Raw genomic sequence first — 7,496 nt, forward strand, 5'->3', positions numbered from 1 at the left:
AGAGGGGGGCTAGTACTGTTAATTAAAAGTATCAAAGCGCATCAGAGAGGTGCTAGTACTGTTCAGTAAAAGTATCACTGCCCGCAGGGAGGTGCTTGTACGGTTCATTAAAAGTATCAAAGCCCCGCAGGTAGGTACTAATACTGTTATTAAAAGTATCACAGCCCCACAAAGAGGTGCTAATACTGTTCAGAACAAGTATCACAGCCCTGCAGGGAGGTGCTAGTACTGTTCATTAAAAGTATCCCAGACCATCAGAGAGGTAGTACTGTTCAGTAAAAGTATCACAGCACTGCAGGGAGGTGCTAGTACTGTTCAGTAAAAGTATCACAGCCCACAGGGAGTTGCTAGTACTGTTCAGTAAAAGTATCACAGCCCACAGGGACGTGCTAGTACTGTTCATTTAAAGTATCACAGCCCTGAAGGGAGGTCCTGGTACTATTAATTAAAATTATCACACATCACAGCCTGCAGGGAGGTGCTAGTACTGTTCATTAAAAGTATCACAGCCCATCAGAGAGGTGCTAGTACTGTTCATTAAAAGTATCACATCCCATCAGAGGGGTGCTAGTAAGTATCCCAGCCCATCAGAGAGGTACTAGTACTGTTCATTAAAAGTATCAAAACCCGGCAAGAAGGTGCTACTACTGTTCGTTACAAGTATCACAGCCCTGCAGGGAGATGCTAGTACTGTTCAGTAAAAGTATCACAGCCCTGCAGGGACATGCTAGTACTGTTCAGTAAAAGTATCACAGCCCTGTGGGGAGGTGCTAGTACTTTTCATTAAAAGTATCCCAGACCATCAGAGAGGTACTAGTACTGTTCATTAAAAGTATCAAAGCCCAGCAGGGAGGTGCTAGTACGGTTCATTAAAAGTATTAAAGCCCCGCAGGTAGGTACTAATACTGTTATTAAAAGTATCACAGCCCCACAAAGAGGTGCTAATATTGTTCAGAACAAGTATCACAGCCCTGCAGGGAGGTGCTACTACTGTTCATTAAAAGTATCATAGCCCATCAGAGAGGTGCTAGTACTGTTCATTAAAAGTATCACAGCCCATCAGAGGGGTGCTAGTAAGTATCCCAGCCCATCAGAGAGGTACTAGTACTGTTCGTTAAAAGTATCAGAGCCCTGCAGGGAGATGCTAGTAAAGGTCAGTAAAAGTAGCACAGCTCGCAGAGAGGTGCTAGTACTGTTCATTAAAAGTATCACAGCCCATTAGAGAGGTGCTAGTACTGTTCAGTAAAAGTATCACAGCCCTGCGGGGAGGTGCTAGTACTTTTCATTAAAAGTATCCCAGACCATCAGAGAGGTGCTAGTACTGTTCATTAAAAGTATCACATATCACAGACCTCCAGAGAGGTGCAAGTACTGTTCATTAAAAGTATCACAGCATCGCAGGGAGGTGCCAGTTCTGTTCAGTAAAAGTATCACAGTCCCGCATGGAGATGCTAGTACTGTTCAGTAAAAGTATCACAGCCCACAGGGAGTTGCTAGTACTGTTCAGTAAAAGTATCACAGCTCACAGGGACGTGCTAGTACTGTTCATTTAAAGTAACACAGCCCTGAAGGGAGGTCCTGGTACTATTAATTAAAATTATCACACATCACAGCCTGCAGGGAGGTGCTAGTACTGTTCATTAAAAGTATCACAGCCCCGCAGGGAGATGCTAGTACTGTTCTGTAAAAGTAGCACAGCTCGCAAAGTTCAGTAAAAGTATCACAACCTATCAGAGAGGTGCTAGTACTGTTCATTAAAAGTATCACATATCACAGCCCCGCAGAGAGGTGCTAGTACTGTTCAGTAAAAGTATCACAGCACTGCAGGGAGGTGCTAGTACTGTTCAGTAAAAGTATCACAGCACCGCAGGGAGGTGCTAGTACTGTTCAGTAAAAGTATCACAGCCCATCACAGAGGTGCTAGTACTGTTCATTAAAAGTATCACAACCCATCTGAGAGGTGCTAGTATTGTTGAATAAAAGTATCACAGCACCGCAGGGAGGTGCTGGTACTGTTCAGTAAAAGTATCACGCAAAGTCGGAGAGGTGCTTGTACTGTTCATTAAAAGTATCACAGCACTGCAGGGAGGTGCTGGTACTGTTCAGTAAAAGTATCACGCAAAGTCGGAGAGGTGCTTGTACTGTTCAGTAAAAGTATCACAGCCCATCACAGAGGTGCTAGTACTGTTCATGAAAAGTATCACAACCCATCAGAGAGGTGTTAGTACTGTTCAATACAAGTATCACAGCACCGCAGGGAGGTGCTAGTACTGTTCAGTAAAAGTATCACAGCCCATCACAGAGGTGCTAGTACTGTTCAGTAAAAGTATCACAGCCCATCACAGAGGTTCTAGTACTGGTCATTAAAAGTATCACAGCCCATCACAGAGGTGCTAGTACTGGTCATTAAAAGTATCACAGACCATCACAGAAGTGCTAATACTGTTCAATAAAAGTATCACAGCACGGCAGGGAGGTGCTAGTACTGTTCAGTAAAAGTATCACAGCCCATCAGAGAGGTACTAGTACTGTTCATGAAAAGTATCACATCCCTTCAGAGGGGTGCTAGTAAGTATCCCAGACCATCAGAGAGGTGCTAGTACTGTTCATTAAAAGTATCACAGCTCCTCAGAGAGGTGCTAGTACTGTTCAGTAAAAGTATCACAGACCACGGGGAGGTGCTAGTACTGTTATTAAAATTATCACAGCCCATCAGAGAAGTGCTAGTACTGTTCATTAAAAGTATCACAGCACCGCAGGGAGGTGATAGTACTGTTCATTTAAAGTATCACAGACCCGCAGAGAAGTGCTGTTAAAGTCCCATTGACAGCAATCACCACCCTGCTGAGAGGTGCTGGTGCTGTCCCAATTCACAGTATTACCGCCCTGCAGAGAGGTGCTGGTACTGTCCCATTGACAGTATTATTACCCTGCTGAGAGGTGCTAATACTGTCCCATTTACAGTATTAACAGCTCAGCTGAGAGGTGCTGGTACTGTCCCATTCACGTTATCACAGCCCTGCTGGAAGGTGCTGGTACTGTCCCATTCACGTTATCACAGCCCTGCTGGGAGGTGCTGGTACTGTCCCATTCACGTTATCACAGCCCCGCATTGAAGTGCTGTTACTGTCCCATTCACAGCATCCCCACCCTGCGGAGAGGTGCAGGTACTGGGCAATTCACAGTACCACAGCCCTGCTGGGAGGAGCTAATACTGCCCATTTACAGTATTAACAGCTCAGCAGAGTGGTGCTGGTACTGTCCCAGTATCACCGCCCTCGAGAGAGGTGCTGGTGCTGTCTCATTCCCCACTATCACAGCCCTGCAGGGAGGTGCTGGGACTGTCCCATTCACAGTATCACAGCCCTCCTTGGAGGTGCTAATACTGTCCCATTTACAGTATTAACTGCTCAGATGAGAGCTGCTGGTACTGTCCCAGGGTATACAACCTTTACCACGCAACTTTTACCACGACCTACCTTTACCACGCAACTTTTACAACGCAGGACCCTTTACCACGCATACCATTACAACGCTGGTATTTACAACGCAGGTACCTTTACAACGCATACCATTACAACGTAAGTATTGGTAAGTATATAATTTTATTTAAAATATTTTAGGTTTGGGTTTTGGGTAAATGGGTATTTTTAGGGTTCAGGGTCAGTTTTCAGTTTTTGGGTAAATGGGTATTTTTAGGGTTCATGGTCAGTTTTCAGTTTTTGGGTAAATGGGTATTTTTAGGGTTTAGGGTCAGTTTTCAGTTTTTGGGTAAAGGGGTATTTTTAGGGTTTAGGGTCAGTTTTCAGTTTTTGGGTACAGGGGTATTTTTAGGGTTCAGGGTCAGTTTTCAGTTTTTGGGTACAGGGGTATTTTTAGGGTTCAGGGTCAGTTTTCAGTTTTTGGGGTACAGGGGTATTTTTAGGGTTCAGGGTCAGTTTTCAGTTTTTGGGGTACAGGGGTATTTTTAGGGTTCAGGGCTGGGTTTGGGTTTTGGGGTTCAGGGGTATTTTTAGGTTTTAGGGCTGGGTTTGGGTTTTGGGGTACAGGGGTATTTTTAACATATATATTTAAAAATTAATAAATAAATATTAATATAAATAATTAAAATATTAAATATTAAAATAATAATTTATTAATTTTAAAAAATATTATTAATAAATAAATTATTTTACCATATTATTTACTTACCTATACTTACGTTGTAATGGTATGCGTTGTAATAGTACCTGCGTTGTAAATACCAGCGTTGTAATGGTATGCGTGGTAAAGGGTCCTGCGTTGTAAAAAATGCGTGGTAATGGTCTGCGTGGTAAAAGAACGCGTGGTAACGTCATATATCCCTGTCCCAGTATCACCGCCCAATAAAGAGGTGCTGGTGCTGTCCCATTCACAGTATCACAGCCCTGCTGAGAGCTGCTGGTACTGTCCCAGTATCACCGCCCTGCCGAGAGGTGCTGGTACTGTCCCATTCACAGTATCACAGCCCTCCTGAGAGGTGCTGGTACTGTCCCATTCACATTATCACCGTCCTGCTGAGAGGTGCTAGTACTGTCCCATTCCCAGTATCACCACCCTTTTTAGATCTGTCCCATTCACAGTATCACAGCCCTGCTGAGAGGTGCTGGTACTGTCCCATTCGAAGTATAACCCCCATTCTTAGATATGTCCCATTCGCAGTATCACCACCCTTCTTAGATCTGTCTCATTCACAGTATCACAGCCCTTCTGAGAGGTGCTGGTACTGTCCCATTCGAAGTATAACCCCCATTCTTAGATCTGTCCCATTCGCAGTATAACCACCCTTCTTAGATCTGTCCCATTCAGTATCACCGTCCTGCTGAGAGGTGCTAGTACTGTCCCATTCGAAGTATAACCCCCATTCTTAGATATGTCCCATTCGCAGTATCACCACCCTTCTTAGATCTGTCTCATTCACAGTATCACAGCCCTTCTGAGAGGTGCTGGTACTGTCCCATTCGAAGTATAACCCCCATTCTTAGATCTGTCCCATTCGCAGTATAACCACCCTTCTTAGATCTGTCCCATTTACAGTATCACAGCCCTGCTGAGAGGTGCTAGTACTGTCCCATTCGCAGTATCACCACCATTCTTGTATCTGTCCCATTCGCAGTATCACCACCCTTCTTAGATGTGCCTCTATTCTCGCAATAAATGACAGCTGATAGATAGATAGTTGATTGACTGAGAGCATGGTGCATGCTGCGACGGTAGACAGGTGGGATGATGGCGCGAGCCCTTACCTGCCTTGGAAGCCTCCTGCCCAGCGAAGGCAGCGCCCCTCTCTCTGACAGCCGCCTCGCCGACCCCTGCTCCCGCTGTCGGACTTCGACTGTCGCACTTCCAGCCTCCAACTCCGAAATTACAAATTAGGCGCGCGAGAAGAGAGCGTGCGCTGCGTCCTACCGGGGCACGTGCACCCCTGCTCTAGCCGGGGAGCGCGCGGGAGAGCGCTAAGGATGGAAAGGAGAGAGGGAGAGGGGCACGAGAGCCCGAGGTAGCATCCAAGTCATGATGTCATCGGTGATGTCACCGCTGACAAAGCCTCCGCACCTACGGAGCGCATTCCTCTTCCCCCCGCCCCGCCGACCCAGAAACACGGAGAAATGGCAGAATTGTCTCACTTGGTGCAGGGCGCAGAGACGGTGGGAGGAAATTGGCCCGAACGATCCCAGCCGCTGGCGATAGCCCAGCTCTGGAGTTGTTTTTACAGTTGTCGATGCACTATCTCCACACACTTCCTAAGTCATTCCCTGGCCCTCTGTTCTGCGACATGTCACAGTGATGGAAAAAGAGGACCGGAAGAGCGCGGCGACAGGCTTGGCGCACTGTCCCAAAGTGGGGCGGGAGGCTCCTTTGGGTGTTACTTGGGTCGCACTTGTGAGTGAGGATATGTTTGGGGGGCTGGGTCACCCGTCCTCCAGTAGTGGCACTGTAAGAGAAAAGGCAAGGACAGTTTCGAGATCAGGATGGAGAAGCCCAAAGGACGTTTAGAGGAAATTGTATTCACTTTTTGTATGCTTTTGTATGCTTTTGTCAACATTCCACTCTTTCTTACCTTGTTGTACAGAAGATAGAGACGAAGAATGTTCAAACCATCACTATGTTCACGGAGTTAGGTAGTTATGTCTGCAGTCTCAGCAGCGAAGCCACACAGTGAATGAGCGTCAACGTAGGTTTTGTTCCGTGGGTCTACAGGGGCACAGTCCCCTCCTGCCAGACACACATCAAAGGCTCACAGACCACGCTGCCTGTTCATTGTTGTGAGTTCGGTTTACAGCAGAGACTCGCAGACCCTGCTGTGCATCCATGTTGGCCAGCTTCCAGCAGAAACTCATGGGGGAAGATTTACAAGCCCCTTGCGCCACTTTTGCGTCACTTTTCCCATGTTAAAAGTGACGCAAAAGGGGCGCAAGGGCATGTAAATCTGCCCCATGGACTGTGCTGATCAGTCATGGTGGGTGAGGTTCACACATCTTGTAAAGTTCATTTTGTGTGAGTTCAGCTTTGTGTTTATGAGCCTCACAGGCCATACTGATCAATCGCGGTGGGTCAGGCTCACACATAGTCTAAAAGCACCACAATTTCTGGATTTACCTGCTAGCACAGATCGACTATCAATACAAGTGAGCGTGCATGTGTGTATGTGCACGCTTGCGCATATATATAAATATATATATATATATATATATATGTATATATATATATATATATATATATATATATATATATATATCGAAGCTCCAGCTTGTATCCCACAGTTGAGAGGCACACAAATAGACAACAAGGAGCTCCAAGTTTGAACGAAAGAGATCGGCTGGCTGGTGTCCTTCATACCTTTTAATAAAGGAGTTCAAGCTTGGAGCTCCTTGTTGTCTATTCGTGTGCCTTTCAACTGTGGGATACAAGCTGGAGCTTCGATTTTAGGTGGCGGTCCAGCCACCGAGAGAGCACCACCCCGGGAACACAGGGGGCCATGGGGGATTGTATCTACTACCCCCCACTTGTGGAGTGGCGACAAAGGATTTAGAGGGAGACCCGCCCGCTGAGACCCATCAGCGGGTTTAAAATATTTCAGCAGAACATTGTAGGCACTTCAAATGGAACGCATTTCCTACCGGGACTCCAACTCCCATAAGCACTTGCGCAGCATCATCATGAACGGCCCATTGGATGGCGCGCAGTCACATGTACTTAAGAGGCGGGGACCGGACTGTGTCTTTTCCGTTTTCACTGTGAGCCTCTGAGGAAGAATTAGACATTCGAAACGCGTCAGGCAGCGGCGGACCGGCTGTGAAAGAGATCGGCTGGCTGGTGTCCTTCATACCTTTTAATAAAGGAGTTCAAGCTTGGAGCTCCTTGTTGTCTATTTGTGTGCCTCTCAACTGTGGGATACAAGCTGGAGCTTCGATTTTAGGTGGCGGTCCAGCCACCGAGAGAGCACCACCCCGGGAACACAGGGGGCCATTGGTGAT

General features: G+C 46.6%; 1 protein-coding gene across 11 annotated transcripts in view; it reads right to left on the reverse strand.

Annotated features, from left to right (window-relative positions):
• Nucleotides 1-5,679, reverse strand: part of TNXB (tenascin XB) — a 775,055-nt gene extending 769,376 nt beyond the window's left edge. For 10 of the 11 annotated variants that reach the window (XM_078645877.1, XM_078645868.1, XM_078645870.1 and 7 more), the window contains exon 1: nt 5,265-5,679. The gene's annotated coding sequence lies outside the window, so the exon portion shown is untranslated. The remainder of the gene's footprint in view (nt 1-5,264) is intronic. The other variant, XM_078645878.1, reaches the window with a different exon arrangement.
• Between the last annotated feature and the right edge of the window lie 1,817 nt (nt 5,680-7,496).

The sequence above is a fragment of the Lissotriton helveticus genome, chromosome 5_1, assembly GCF_964261635.1.
Source record: "Lissotriton helveticus chromosome 5_1, aLisHel1.1, whole genome shotgun sequence".
In the NCBI taxonomy this organism is placed as follows: domain Eukaryota; kingdom Metazoa; phylum Chordata; class Amphibia; order Caudata; family Salamandridae; genus Lissotriton; species Lissotriton helveticus.